A 16,344-nucleotide genomic window follows, 5' to 3' on the forward strand; every position below is an offset into this window, starting at 1 on the left:
TGTTTCTTTAGAGGCTGGAAGGGCTAGAATTGCAGTTTAGTGTGGAGTGTTTTTACAGACTTGAAGGGTAGAAATCAGAATGTTTCTACGTGGGGGGGGGGGGCTGACATACCCGCTGCTGGCTCATGCATTTATGTTCAGTATATTAGGGATTACAGCAGAAAACACAGCCTACTAATGCCTTTTGTAGTATAATGAGACACATTTAAGTTCTGCAAGATTCTTTAGTACAGTTGGAAGTCCCACTAGCTTGACTTATGTTAGTGGTGTTATCTGCCACAGGATAGGTGCCACGAATTCTATGAGGCACAGCTGGCTTGGGGCTGAGAAAAAAGAAAGTAAAAGATGGTAGAGAACAGTGAGCAGTTATAAAGTTCATAGGATCATAGGAAGTTACTAGGCTATTAGCCCTGAGGCCCTTACAAGCCTGGCCAAGAATTTAGCCCATGTTCCAACAAGTCAGTACCCTATGCCACTGCCCAACAGGGACATAGGTGGAATTTCAGGGTTGTATTTTCTGTTCCCCATCCAGTTATCCAGGTTGCAGGTTTAATGAGGTATTCTGCTTTATGTGGAGAGGGAGTCTATTCCACAAAAGGGGGAGTCTCTGGGACACAAATCTGTCCCGCTAACAAGTCCTATTGATGTCACAGACCGGGTTGAGGTCTCGTATGTGAGTTACTTGAGTGGAGCTTGACTTGTGGATATGTAGCAGTCCTATCAGGGTGGGGTCTGAGATTGCTTTGTATGCCAGACAAAGGTCACCTCGGAGGAGTCTGTAGGAGACTGAGTAGAGGAACAGGAATTTTACCCTATCTGTGTAGGGTAGATGTTTGAGGCCCTGGATTCTCCGAGTGAGGAATCTCTGTGGTCTCGCCAGCTGCTGCATGTGCTTTGCAAGGTACATGCTGAAATGGGAATTGTATTCAATCGATAATCTGTCTTATAAGGGAAGAATACAGGGATGTTATGACCGCCTTACCCCTGAATGAGATACTCTTACTGATGAGGTGGGCCATTTAGAAAGCTTTCCATACAACAGAGGCAATATGGTGGTCAAATGTCAGTTTGCTATCAACCTGGGTTCCCAAGTCCCTCACAACTGATTGCATGCTTAGTGCTTTATTATCAATATAATTTGTGAGGACGTCATTCTCCCCAAAAGGGATGATGATGCATCTTTTTGCATTCAGCTTAAGGCCATGTTTCTGGCATCTGTCATTTGTTTGGGTGAGATCATCTTGGAGGATGTCCACATCACTAGGGGAATTGATGACAGCACCCAGCTTACAGTCATCTGCAAACCTGGTCAACCATAGCCCACTAGATTTGGCTTGCACATCTGAGAAGTATATCCCAAACAGCAGAAGCACCAAGACCAATCCCTGGGTTACACCGCTTGTTACAGGTTTACTAATTGAGGTGACTTCCCCTATTTTGACTGGGGTAGGTTCTATCAGTAAGCCAGTTTGCTACCCATTTGGTGACATATGGATTGATACCTAGTTGAGAAAGTTTATTTGCTATGCCTGAGTGGGGAATAGTATTGAAGGCCTTGGCCAGGTCAAGGTAGGCAGTGTGCACCATCTTCCCCTCGTCTATGGCCTTGGTGACTGTCTCAAAGAAGTTGACCAAATTTAACAGGCAAGACCCCCCCTTGACAAAACCAAACTGTGTCAGCTGAAGTGTCTGGAGATTTCTGGTGTCCTTGTTAATGAGGTCCATGATAATCCTCTCCATGACCTTGCAGATCAGGCTAGTTGGGCTGATGGGTTTATAATTTCCTGGATCGGTGGACACTCCACCTTTGTGCAAAGGGATGACAGTAGCTGTCCTCCACTCGACTGGGACGAAGTCGGTACTCAGGCTTTGGTTGAATAGGGTGCCTAATGATGCTGCAAGTTTCTGCCTGAGTTTATGTAGGATGCAGCCTGGGATGTTATTGTGTCTCATGGAGGCTGTATTTTTTGCCTTTGAGAAGGCAGTGATGATTTGCTCCCTAGAGATAAGGGGAGGGGGAGCAGGTGCTGGTGATGTCCTGTTTTACCAATTGGGGGGACAGAGGTGAGAGGTTTTCACTGAACCTGTCTGCCAGCAAGTTGGCTATGTCTACAGGGTTTGTGTATGTGGTGTCCTTGACCACCAATTCTGAGCAGATCTTGGTGCTTCCCTTGAGATTGCGTACATATGTGAAGAAAGCCTTATGATTGTTTTTAGTAGATGTGGCCAGTTTGGATTCGAAGTTTGCTTTGAAGGATTTCACTTGTACTCTTATTTGCTTGTTCAGGCTAAGGAGAGATTGCTTCCAATTAGACACTTGCTCCTTCTTGGTCCTGGACAGCAATTTTATACTTTTATTATAGAGTTTATTTATTGTAGATATCCACCAGGCAGGTTTACTTTTCCTTGAGGAGGACGATTTTGTCCTGTCTGGTATTTCTATAAATGCTCGTATAGTACTTTGGTGTAAGTTTGGACATTTGTGCCAGTTTCTGTGGAGGAGAAGGGGGATGTGAAGCTGTTTATACCTTCCCTCAGGAGGTTGTAATCAGCTTTGGGGAAGTTTTTTGTTTGACCCTAGCTGGGTGGGGGAGAGTCGGGGGAATGGTGACTTTGAAAGTGACTGCTTTCTGGTCTGATCTTACCAGGGATGATGACACTGTAGGGATGCTGCAGTGGTTACGCATGTTGGTTAATACCAAGTCCAAGATATTTTCACCTCTTGTGGGGATGTCAACCAACTGGTCCAAGGCATTTGCATTTCCGAAATCAAGGAATCTCTGGGCATTTATGTTTTGGCATGAGTATTTCTTCCAGTCTGTGGTTGGATAGTTAAAGTCGCCCAGGATCAGGGTAAAGACTTGAACCTTGGTAGATTCAAAGAGGTCCAGATATGTAGAATGGCATCTTGAGTCAGAATTGGAGGCCTGTAGCTAGCTATGATTTGAATAGGTGTTTTGTCAGTCGTTAACTGCACCTGGAGTATTTCCTGTGCATCATACTCTTTGACCATCCGAGAGGTGTGTATGTCTTTTTTATATATTGCAACTCCACCTCCTTTTGTTTTGCCGCCCACGGCTTGGGATCTGAATGAATGATAGGATGAGTAAACTGGTATGGCCGGTGTGCTCTCCACAGCTTTGAACCAGGTTTCTGTGACTGCACAAATGCTAGCTTCTTCCAGGGTTAAGAATGTTTGCAATGAGTGCAGTTTCATGTTTAGACACCTAGCGTTTAGCAGCATGACCTTTAATTTACGTTTTGATGAAATTTTCATGTTGGTAGTTTTTCCACAACTTTAACACCCCAAAAAAATGAAAATACAGTTTAGAGAACAGTAGACAGTTGTGAAATACCACAACATTAATAACCAAAAAATAAACAGTTTAGAGTATTAATTACAGTATAGCAGTACAGATGTAAGTAAATAATCTAATTATAGCAATAGTTAGATCTTTGTTTTATGGCAAATACTACACTCATATATCACTGCACACACTAGCTGCATGTTCCTCAACAAGTAACTGAACTTTCTATCTCAAAGTCCTATTCTGGATGAACTAAACAGTATGTTTAGCACTGTAATAAATAGACTCTGGTCCCAGCCATAGTTTACATCAAATGCAGTCATGTAGCCATGAAAAACTAGCTTTTACATGCAACTGAAACAAATAGTGTAGATTGTTTTGCAATGTAAATGATTAGCCTCCAGCACTGGCCATAGGTTTAAAGTTGAATCAAACACAAGTGCTTAAACATGTAGACAAAAATAGCCTCTGGTACTACATCAGCACTAAATTGGTTTGAATAACAATGCATCAAGACCCTCTGGAACCATCCAAATGTTTAAAGTGGTAACAGACCCAGTTGCTTAAACATGTAATAAGATTAGCTTCTGGTACAAGCCATAGGTTTAGGACAACTACACAAAACACAGTTGCTAAGCCAGAGAAAGCAGCAGGTAATGGTTACACTGCACAAAATAGTACACAATCAGTTGTATAACATGTACTTACAGATAAACTTGCCATGAGAAAATGAGTTTTGGTGTCTCTTTTTCCATTTCTGTAGCAAAAGAATTACAACTTTTCTTTTTTCTATTACCTTTGAAGAATAATCATAGTCATATTTGATGACACTGTTACTTTGTTTCAGAAGATAGTTTTACCATGCAGTCATTACGATGACCTTTGCCTAAATGGGAAATAAACTTGACAATAATTGATCTATGACAGCATCTGTATTATGAAGAGTTTGGATAGGGATATTTGTTCATGGGTTCATAGGTGTTTACTAAGCTAATGACCGCTACGGCCTTTTAAGCCTAGCCATACATCCCAAATCTCTGATAAGTTCTGGAACCATCGATAAGTGTAATCAGAGGCTTGGGAGATGAAACATTTAGAAGCAGGGGCCTGGGATATGAATCATTTCCAGGTATCCTGTTTCCATTAAAGATATAGGTAGGAAACCAGAGGTGAATTTCCTATTCCCCATGCAATTGTCCAAGTTACACTTGAATTGGGTTAGAGTGGAACTCTGATCACATGTATGGGGAACCTGTTCCAGAGAGGGTGTAGTATCTGGGATACATACCTGTCTCTCCAGCAGGTCCTAGTTATATCACTGACAAAGTTGAAGTCTTTAGAATGAGTAATTCCGGTACTGTTTGTTTTGCAGATTTAAAAGAGGTCCATCAGGCTGGAGTCCAACAATGCCTTGTATGCCAGTCATAGATCTCCCTCAACAACCTGTTGGAGACAGAATACAGGGACAGGGCTTTGAGGTGGTCTACAAAGGACAATTGTTGAATGTGCCTTTTTGGGTACATACCGAAGGGTGCATTGTACTCAATGATAGGTGTGATGAATGTTGAATATAGTGGACCAATGACCTCCTTGGACATAGATGCCATTTGTTTATAAGTCGCACAATGTAGAATGATATCCTTACTACTGTAGATATGTGATGGTCAAAGGCCAGTTTACTGTCTATATGTGTCCCTCAGTACTTGACTATGGGGTCGACTATTAGGGATATGCTGTCAATATTATAGTTACAGGAGGTGGATGACTTCCTGAAGGATACTATTGTGCATTTCTTGGTATTTCGTTTTGATCCATGGCTCTAACACAAGTTATTTGTCTGGACCAGCCCTTCCTGCAGAACATTGGTGTCAGTGGGGGATTCGTTGACTGCTCCCACTAGGCTGAGTAGGTATGACTTGCCCTTGATGAAACCAAATTGGGTTGTGTCCAGTGTCTGGAGGTTTCCTATGTCATTAATGATTCTTTCCATGGCTTTGCATATGAGACCAATGAGACTTATGGGTCTGTAGTTTCTAAGGTCTTTAGATGGTCCACCTTTGTGCAGACAGATGACTGCTGCTGTTCTCCATTCATGAATCATGAAGCCTGTTTTGCTATGACCTTTTGATTCCAGGAGAAAATCGTTCATCTATATTTAGAGTTTTTTGGAAGCCATGTATGTATAAAAGTAATCATATTTTCTCTTTTTAATGTTTACAGGATGCCACATATTATGAGGTTATTTGGACATGTCTTGTTATCTAAGTAGTCATTTTTTCCCAACAATCAATTATTTTGTTTTAGCAGAAAGTCAGTCCTCCTTATTGTTACATTCAATTCATGCCATTCAGCGAATCTTCAACAGTGTCGATTTGAGAGACTTGTTCTTAGATTACATCTTTAAATAGTTCTAGTTGTTTGTTGCAGTCTTCTTTTAATGAATCAGTTTTAATGTCTAATATGTCAATCTTTATAGATTGTAGAAGTCTATTTTTGAATGTCCTTCATCATATTTAAATCTTGTGAAGTATTTGCCAGATGACTCATTTCTGTATATTATATTATATTCAGATATTCGGACTTAATATGGCAGGGATTTTTTCTTTGTATCGATTTCAGCAAGTTTAAATTACTATACTCATAAATGTTTAAATTCATCAAAATGTTACTTATTAAATTAAGTTTATATAATCCTGTAAAATATAAAAAAATGCATTGCTAATTCATGGTGCTGCTATCATTTGGCCATTATGGCTCTGCCTCATAAAAATATTCTATTACATTTCTCCTTGTTCCTTTTTTCCAATAGAGTAGGATTCCATTTTTTTTTTGGCGGGGTAAATTTAGAGAAGAACAGAAGTTCAACAAATATTCTCTCAACAGCAATCCCGGAATCCTCCACAGTGTTTACTTTTATGATGGTTCATAAAAGTGCCTTTTTCAAAAGTTTAAGGCTACCTAATATCTAAAACAATGTCAACGAGACTGCGTTTTCAGTTTGTATCACACCACTACAGCACACCTGCTGTCCTCATTGTTCTTATGATACATTTTCAAAATGCTAAAAGTGTTCAGCTCTTGCATCAATGATTTTTTTTAGATAATTAGTACAAATAATATATTTGAGCTTAAAATGAAAAGTAGTGACAATGTAAAAACTGTCGTCTAAAGCAAAGGTACTATACCTATTGACTTGAACTGTCACTCTTGACTCTGAATGCCTGTTATGCTGCATTCTGATGCTCAAGTGACAATGTACCAAGTTCCACTGCATTGTGATAAACAGTAGAAGTGTGGCTAGCTAATTTTACACCCACAGCTGTCCTCCAATCTGGCACCCCTCACAAGTTTAAGATGAGGATGAATTAAGGGACTTTTCTCCTTTTAAACTGTAGCAAACTGTTTGCTACATTTGTAGCAAGCAGCTGCTATGGTTCATGCCACACACAGACTGCTGCTGTGTTTCAGTTTTGACTGCAAATGCAATATAGGCATTTATTAGTAACTGCCAGCATAAACTGAAGACCAGTCGGGATCTATCTATTGCATCCCCTAACACTTTGTGCCTGGGATGGCTGCTCCTTCTTCCTACTCTAGCTAAGCCTCTGCTCAAGTAACAGAGTACCAAGGTCTACATACTGATGTTCAAGTGATAGTGTGCCAGACTCCACTTTGGTAAACAACATCAGGGAAGTCTCTGTCCAAAATGCAGAAACTGACAGATTAATTTCCATGTTTTTGAACAGGGGCTATCTAGAGTCTCTACTAAATTTAATTAAAGATGAGGTAGTAAATGGTAGACAAGACAGGCTAGCACCCCTTTTGAATGATGGTTCTACTTTTGTGATGGGGTAAACAAGAATGAGAAAGCATTATTTGGATTATTTTTCTTCGTAGCATACTCATGTTCATATATTCTTTGGGCAAGGCGTTTCTCAGTTTTTCCAATATAAAATACTGGAGATGAGTTGAACACAGCTAAATACACAATTGACTTAGAATTGCAGTTGTATTTGCCTTTCAAAGAATATCTTATATTTCTTAGATAAAAATGATCACCATTGTTTACTTTATGGCACCAATGACATGCCCCACACCTTGTCATACCTAAATTCAATTGGGCAGGCATATAGGTGGCTTGTTTACCTTTCCGGTACACAATTTTTGATTTCTTATTCATGTGGTTCCTTATGTAAGGGTCTTCTATTAAAATGGACCAATTTTTTACAATACATCTTTGATTAACTTATGATCTTGAGTAAACGTAATAACTAGGGCTTTGGTAAAGTCAGACTTATTATGTGTTCCACAATTTTGCTCATATTGCACAATAGACACATCACTATAAATAGGACTGATGACATCATGGATGATCTTGGATTGATCTAAGATAGGTTTAAAATGACCATTCAATCTTTTACTGGTTACTTCCTGAATCAATGCATCTAAAAATTTACTAGGATATTCCCTATTAAGAATCATAGTACCAATGACATGTAGAGTAAGACATTCATCCAAAAATTCATCATATTTCGTTACCATCCGGGCTGCCCTAACAAGTTGTCCTTTGACAACAGATCTTTTTTGGTGCTCCGGATGTGAATTATTATAATGTAAAAAACAATTAGAATTGGTTGCTTTCCTGTGGATGACAGCTGTGTACATCTCATTAACCCTGTCTTTTTCTAGGTGAACATCCAAATAATTCATATATTCAGCACTGATATCCCAAGTGAACCGCAAAAACTCTGTAGTGCCATTTATATATACAAGAAATTCATTCAATAACTCCTGTGCCCCTGTCCATATAATACTGCTGTCATCCTGAAATCTGTGGTAAGACTTTAAGCATGTCTTAAACTTGGAATTGAATATAAAATTCCTTTCACAATAGGCCATCGCCATGTTTGCATAGGCTCCCCCACAAGGTGACCAATTGGCGATGCATTTTTTCTGCAAGAAATGCTGCTTGTTAAAATTAACAAAATTATTGCTCAACACCATTTCTAGTAGTTCCATAATAAGGTTAGTTGTCTCGTGTCCAACTTTATGATGGATGAGCATCTCATTAACCCATTCTAAACCTATGGTCTGTGGAATTACTGTAGAAAGATCACATACATCTATTGTAATCAAGATGTCATTATGGTCAAACTGAATATCATTCATATGTTGTAAAAATGACCACAAATTTTTACATACTTGTGATTCTTTTCCTAAGATGTTCTTGAGCTCATAATCTATATATTTTGCACATGTAGAAGTAATGGATCCCATCCACTAATGGACACATCGGGGGATCAAATATAATTTTGTGGATTTTAGGGGTTCCAAAACAGACAGGAATTCTTGGGGTAGTTATATTCAAATAATTATATAAGTCCAAGTTAATCCGTCTTTCCAAAAAATATCATTTAATTGTTCATATATTTTTCTATAAGCCCCATTTAACTCATTAAGAGAAACTTCAACATACGCATATCCATCATAAAGTTGGACAAGTTTAAGACATGCTTAAAGTCTTACCACAGATTTCAGAATGACATCAGTATTATATGGACAGGGGCAGAGGAGTTATTGAATGAATTTCTTGTATATATAAATGGCACTACAGAGTTTTTGCGGTTGACTTGGGATATCAATGCTGAATATATGAATTATTTGGATGTTCACCTAGAAAAAGGCAGGGTTAATGAGATGTACACAGCTGTCATCCATAGGAAAGCAACCTATTCTAATTGTTTTTTACATTATAGTAGTTCACATCTGGAACACCAAAAAAGATCTGTTGTCAAAGGACAACGTGTTAGGGTGGCCCGGATGGTAACGAAATATGATGAATTTTTGGATGAATGTCTTAGTCTACATACTATGTTTCTTAATATGGAATATCCTTGTAAATTTGTAGATGCATTGATTCAGGAAGTAACCAGTAAAAGATTGAATGGTCATTTTAAACCTATCTTTGGATCAATCCAAGATCACTCATGATGTCATCAGTCTGATTTATAGTGATGGGCCCGTTGTGCAGTATGAGCAAATTTGTGGAACACAGGAACACATAATAAGTCTGACTTTACCAAAGATAACCACAAAAATAGCCAGCATGGTAAAGAAACCTGCATTTAATACATCAATGTAACAATTTTTTATATTAGCAGAACAACTGCTAATATAGTAACACCATATTTTGAATTGACCAATCAAAACCAGAACATACTAGTCACCTAGCCCAAATTTAAAGGTATATACAATACACACATAAACATCAAAAATAAGAAACATATGCATAAAAAATATATATTAAATATGTATACATACAAAATATAAATATCCCTTGACAACACTAGAAAAATTATTAATATATCAAAAAATATATATAAAATATATATATATATATATATATATATATATATATATATATATATATTTATGTGTGTGTATGTATATAAAAAATAATATATTTTTTGTATATGTTTCTTATTTTTGATGTTTACGTGTGTATTGCATATACCTTTAAATTTGGGCTAGGTGACTAATATGTTCTGGTTTTGATTGGTCAATTTAAAATATGGTGTTACTATATTAGCAGTTGTTCTGCTAATATAAAAAATTGTTACATTGATAAAGGTCATTGAGACTGAAACCGGTCTGTATTAAACACAGGTTTCTCTACCATGCTGGCTATTTTTGTGGTTTTATTTGTTCTCTAGTGCCGTGCAGTTGCCGTCCGTGCAAGGGGTCCTTGTTGTAGTTCCTGACTTTACCAAAGCCCTAGTTATTACATTTACTCAGGATCATAATTTAATCAAAGATGTATTTGTAAAAAATTGGTCCATTTTAAAAGAAGACCCTTACATAAGGAACCACATGAATGAGAAACCAAAAACTGTGTACCAGAAAGGCAAGAGTTTTAAGGACATTTTTAAACAAGCCACCTATATGCCTGCCCAATTAAATTTAGATATGACAAGGTGTGGGGCATGTCATTGGTGCCATAAAGTAAACAATGGTGATAATTTTTATCTAAGAAATATAAGATATTCTTTGAAAGGCAAATGCAACTGCAGTTCTAAGGCAATTGTGTATTTAGCTGTGTGCAACTCATGTCCAGTATTTTATATTGGAAAAACTGAAAGACGCTTTGCCCAAAGAATATATGAACATGAGTATGCTATAAAGAAAAATAATCCAAATAATGCTTTAGCAAAGTACATTTGTGAATATAATAGTCACCATTTTTCTTATATGGCCATTGACCATGTGAATGTTGAAGAAAACCAACCAAAAGAATTAAAATGGCAAATCAGATTACAGGCAGATACTTGGCCTGGAATCAATGAACATAGCTCTATTGCACCAGTTTTAAAACTGAAGGCCCTGCAAAGAAAGAAAATTAATTAATTAAAGTGCAATTCCTTATGAAGTTTTTAATGTATGTACTTCCTATGCATTGTCTATGTAATTTTATGATTTTTTACATCAATTTTTTTATATGAATTTATAATGTATTTATATGACATATTTATGATGATATTTTAACATTTCAATTATTGTCATATTTATTATTTGATATATTTATAACACTTTTAGGGTCATATGAGTAAATCCAACATATTTTACTATTTTTAATATATATTTTTAACAATATTTCAATACATCTACTTAATATTTATTAGGTTATTACGTATGCATGTCAATCATACTGAGGGTCCAATGAAAAATGACGTGGCAGTATAAAAGGATGTGATGTAACAATTTTTAAAATGTCTAATGAAGTTAAGCATGGTTTTAAACGAAAGCGCTAACACAGTGATTTATTTTTGTTAATAAAGTGTCTTTTGGAACTGGTGGATTTGTGGTCTTTAGCTGCGGAGACTGAGCTACATTTGCCCTTCTTATTTTATTTAGTTTGTGCCTGTTTTTCATTAGTTCGCAAGAATGAGAAAGACATGAGTTTAGCCCTTGTTTTACCATACAGCGGTAATGTTATTAAATACTCTGATACTGTCAGAACATGTGGAAATCTGTATTCACCCCTAAGTTAAAGAAAACATTAGGTGTGGTGCCACGGTTTGTTTTCAGCAAAGGGAAAAGTATTAGAAACCTTTCGGAAGGAATCTGCAATATAGTGACTGGAACCTACAAAAAAAAAAAAATGAACAAATGTGGGCATTGCAAATATTGTAGGTTCATTAATGACAGCCCTTATATTAGTGTGGAAAATTATAACTGGCACATTGGTTGTGCTAGTGATTTCAATTGTGACATTAATACCATTAAGAACACATGTAAAGGTTCACTACAGTGGCGGAGGAGAGGACCTGGAAAATCTTCTAGAATTAAAAGAATTAATGCGGCAGCTATGTCTTAATGTCAGTGATTCACCTGGTATAAATAATTGTGTATCTATGTCCAGTGTGTTAGAATGTAGGGCTGCCATATTTAAATAGTAATAATTCTTTAATTTGTAATAATGTTTTTACCTACACATATTATTTAGGCAATATGTATACCTATTTTGAAGTTGGATACATTGTTGCCTACATTATAATCTTATGGCTTGTAAATTTTATTTATAATTTTTACTACAAATTTTATTTAATAGAAATTTTACTTAACAGAAGTTTTCATTTATATGTTTAGCACAATTTATTGGTTCCTTAGGGGACAGTGTACAATATGGGTAATGGACATTAAGTACTTTAAAATGGATATAGTTTTTGTTGTGCTCCAGCTTTGACAGCAGGCATTGTATAAATGTTGTTACCACCTTTTTGATCTTTTACTCTGAGGAAGCCCTTTTTATGTTAACCTGTGGAAAATAAATGTATTTTTTTTTATTTTGGCTTTTTGCAAAACTGTTCTCTGTGTTAAGACCTGCAAGAGGTGAAAAACTCAGAGACATAGTAGTCTAAAAATCAAAAAGGCTTAGTCTGATGTATATTTTTATTTATTTATTTATTTATTTGCAGTTGGTTTACCAGGATAGTCCATTGGGTCAAAAGAACCCGTTTTCAATGGAGTCCTGGGGAGAAAAGCTCCAAAAAAGCAATAACAAAGTAGGTACAAACAGTGTCATGATAAATACAATAGTACAAGATACAGACATATGAGTTGAAACTTCAGGAAACAAACAAACAATACTCAAAATATTTAAAAATAAATTCAAACTTTAGGAATTCAAACAATACTATTTAGAGAAGAGTGATGTTGCTTTACCCATACAGAGTGGTTATTTTGTAAGGACAAAAGCTAATAAGGTACAATCAGGTCACATGAGTGTGAAGGGAGATGTAAATACCATATTTTTATGAGGGGTGGGAGCAAGAGCATTCCATTTGGCCTTTTATGAGGGGTGGGAGCAAGAGCATTCCCATTGGGAGCGTAGATACATATGAAGAGATTTTTTAAACATGTTATGATTGAGAGTAGTGCGAATTGATGGTGGAAGTGAGTTCCAGAGACGAGCTAGGTTAAAGGATAGTAAGTTTTTGCCTGGAGGACGAGTTGGTTTGTGTACTTCTAATAGGTTTTGATTGTTAGATCTTAAAGCCCTATTGGGTAGGTGCATCCTGAAGGTGGAGGACAGGGAGGGACAGAGAGATGGGTTAAGAATGAGCTTGTGGGCTAAAGTTAATTGAGTGTAGTTGAGTTGATTAGGTAACTCAAGCCAGTTTAGTTTTTGGAGAGAGGTGCAGTGGTGGGTGGAGGACCTGTGACCGTTTGCGAACCTGGCGATTTTGTTATAGCATGAAGAAAGTTGTTTTTTTATGCAATATACCTTCTGAGATAAGTCTTCCACATTGCATTAAGTCTCTTTGAATCTCAGGGTATTTTATGCTTCTTTAAGAATGCAATTTATGGCAATATAATTAATCTGAATCAATTATAAAGGTGATCTCATATTGCTTTTTTAAATACTGCTGTGCATATAGTTACTGAAGAAGCAAGTATTTGTAAAACAAGCAACAAACACAAATATTGCTGAATTTTTTTTTTCTAGAAGGAAAATACCTAATTGCTAACAGAAGTTGAGAGTGCACATCAATACAAACGTGAAATCTACATACAGGAAAAAGCATAGAAATGACACTGTACAATCACAACAGTACAAATATATTTGCATCTAACAGACTAGTAGCTAACCAGACAGATGGATAGCTATATGGGTACATATATACATATGCATTATATTTTATACATACATACATACATACATACATACATACATACATAAACAGCCATGAATGTTCTCAACAAAGATGAATAAATGTTGACCTCAGCTTGGATCACTGTTGGGATCTAGAAGAAAGGTTCTGATGAATTATCAAACCTGATGGGCATGCCTTCCTATGAGGAGACAGCACCAAGGCAGTTAGCCTAGTACTCACCTATGAAAGCTCCAACTTCTATATCAAAAATCAAGGTTCTGTCAGAAAAAAAATGTTATTGTTTTTTGCAGGTGAAAGGTGAGGGGGAATCAGCTACCTCAGGTGAAGGAGTTAAAGTAACATAGGAGCTACTTATGAGTGAAGATATAGGAAGGTGGATAACAAGAGTGAGCAACAAATGGGCATAACAGTGATAGTGCTGCAGGTATTGTACAGGACTGTGGTGAGAAAAAGAGACATAAGTCATGGGGTTGACCAGTTTGTGTCTCCATAATCACCAATAGTCACTAGCTTTGGATAGTGACTGAAAAGTTGAAATCACTGCTATTAATAGTGGTCATGAGGTTCATTTACATGGTTACTGAATTCATGAAGACAATGAGGGTCTTTGCAATCCAAAAGGACCTCAGAATATAAACACTGCTTTTCACATTTAGAAGAGTCAGTTGAGGTCTTTGGGCACCTAGTGGCATAGCCCTTTGGCTGCCTTGCACAACAGGTGCACTAGATACAGCACAATAACAGAATGTCCATAGGCTCACACGTAGGAGGTGGGAACTGTTGTAAAGGATGAGGAAGTCTGGTCTCCTCGCTTGCCTTTACATGAGTACCAGGATGCCACTCCCAAATGAAGGACGTGCATTTGTATCAAGCTTCATCTGACAAGAATTGAAGCTTTGACCATTTATGATATACTTTGTCCTTCTAATTATAAGCACTTTAACCTTATTATTGTTTAAGTGGGTATTCATACTGGAATTTGTATCACAGGTGCACAATCCTGTGATGCTTGATCATGCACTCACAATCTGGGATAAGGAATTAGCGGAGATTCAATCCTGTTACCATATGAGGGGCAATACCCAGATTAAGTGCATCCTTCCATCACAAGACCATCACAGGACTTAAGGACAGAGATGCATGTGTCAATTTCTTTACAAAATGGCTAATGCACAGCCACTTATCAGGGAGTGGCTGATTGTGAGCCTGATTGTTTGCAGTTAGAACGGAATTCTGCTCTGTGGTTGTAGAGTGAAATGCCTCAGTACTGTCATATCACATAAATGTTGTGGTATGTGTTCTGATTGCTTATTAGAGCCTGAATATCTTTGCTTTTCTGGTCACATTTTTTCCATCCTGCATGGTGTGGTTCCATCCTGTATTTAACGATTGTTGGTGCCTTACCAACAAGCTGTGACTTTCCTTTCACTCTCGTTGATACTACTGGTAGTTTCCAGGATGAAAGGACATACTCCGTGCTGCAGATCATTTTCTGTCTGGACACAGGATCTGTGCAATCTGCTACTTACGTGACTCCAGGACTGCTGCTCTCTTGAAAGCTTCAGGAGATTACCTGAGACCTCTTTTTTACAGAGAAATTCAAGTACATCTGTAAATTCTCAATGTAAATGTTATCTGCCAGTTAAATGTTCTGCATCACACCAGTATATTTATTTTTAAACGTATGTTTATTTTTTGACAAGGAGTTTATGTGATTTATTTTGTATGCTATTAATTGACTGAGTTCCCATGTAAATGACTGATTGCTTGACTTATTAAAGTCTGCCCTGATCAGCTTGCTACTGTGACCATTACCAGAATTAGTGATACAGCAAATAAATGTAAATAGACACACATATACACAAGCATCAAATGGAAAATATAATTTATTTTTTATTTGTCAAACATTTTTAATTAGGTGGATAGACTTGTCCAGAGCCCCTGTTCAGCCACAGCCAGCCCACTGTTTATTGATAATTACAATACAATGAACAAAAATGGGGGGGGGTCAAGTAACTGACACGTTCACTACTGGCAAGAGACGAGAATAGCATGTTCTAGAAGTGGCTTTAAGTTAGACCAATGACAGCAATTAAGACTATGACTCTCTGGGAATGACATTAAATGAAAGTTCACAACTTGATAAGACTTGTCTAAAAATTAAGGTCAGCGACAGTTTCTAAAATCTGTTCTTCCATACTTTTTAAAATAATGTATTGGTTGTGTGGTCTGGTATCAATAACTGAAATGTATTTATTTATTTATTTTCTATAATAAACAGAGAAGTCTAAATGGGCAAAGCTTGTTTTCAGTGGAGTACAGGGAAACCTGCTTCATATGCACTTATTACAGTTAATGTTACATGTGCTCTCTAAAGAAGTATTAAACGAGGCTACTGAATGCAAACAGTGGTTAGTTAAAAGCACACTAAGTTAATTTGTAGCGTTTGAAATTAAACACAACACTATTGCAGGTGCATGATTATCATTGCATATCATGAAATTCAATTGGACAAAAGAATCAATTGGTATGAACACTGTAACAAACTGCACAGTAACAAAGTCACAATATTCTCATATTAAAAAGCCTGTAAAAATTCTAGGTGTCTTCTTAAATGTGAATGTAATGAATGAATCTTTCAATAAACAGAGGATAGTAAGGCTTTGAAGAAGTGATTGATACAGAGGATTTAATGTCAAAGAAGCTAGATTATAACAAATCCAGAATCCATTCAAAGAAGCAAAACCTGTAATTAAGAAGGGTAACTAAATTATTAACTGGGAATGTTAAAGGAAGGAAGTGGAAGGATCTAATGAATGGGGGGACAGGAGGGGAAAGGAAGGTGGTAAGGGGAATGGAGG

The 16,344-nt window shown here is 37.0% G+C and overlaps 1 protein-coding gene across 1 annotated transcript in view; it reads left to right on the forward strand.

Annotated features, from left to right (window-relative positions):
• LOC122804663 (protein phosphatase 1 regulatory subunit 37-like) overlaps nucleotides 1-16,344 on the forward strand; it is a 1,708,176-nt gene that overhangs the window by 960,313 nt on the left and 731,519 nt on the right. The gene's annotated exons all lie outside the window — the stretch shown is intronic.

Source organism: Protopterus annectens, chromosome 6.part0 (assembly GCF_019279795.1).
Source record: "Protopterus annectens isolate FY-2018-M chromosome 6.part0, PAN1.0, whole genome shotgun sequence".
Taxonomy (NCBI): Eukaryota; Metazoa; Chordata; order Ceratodontiformes; family Protopteridae; genus Protopterus; species Protopterus annectens.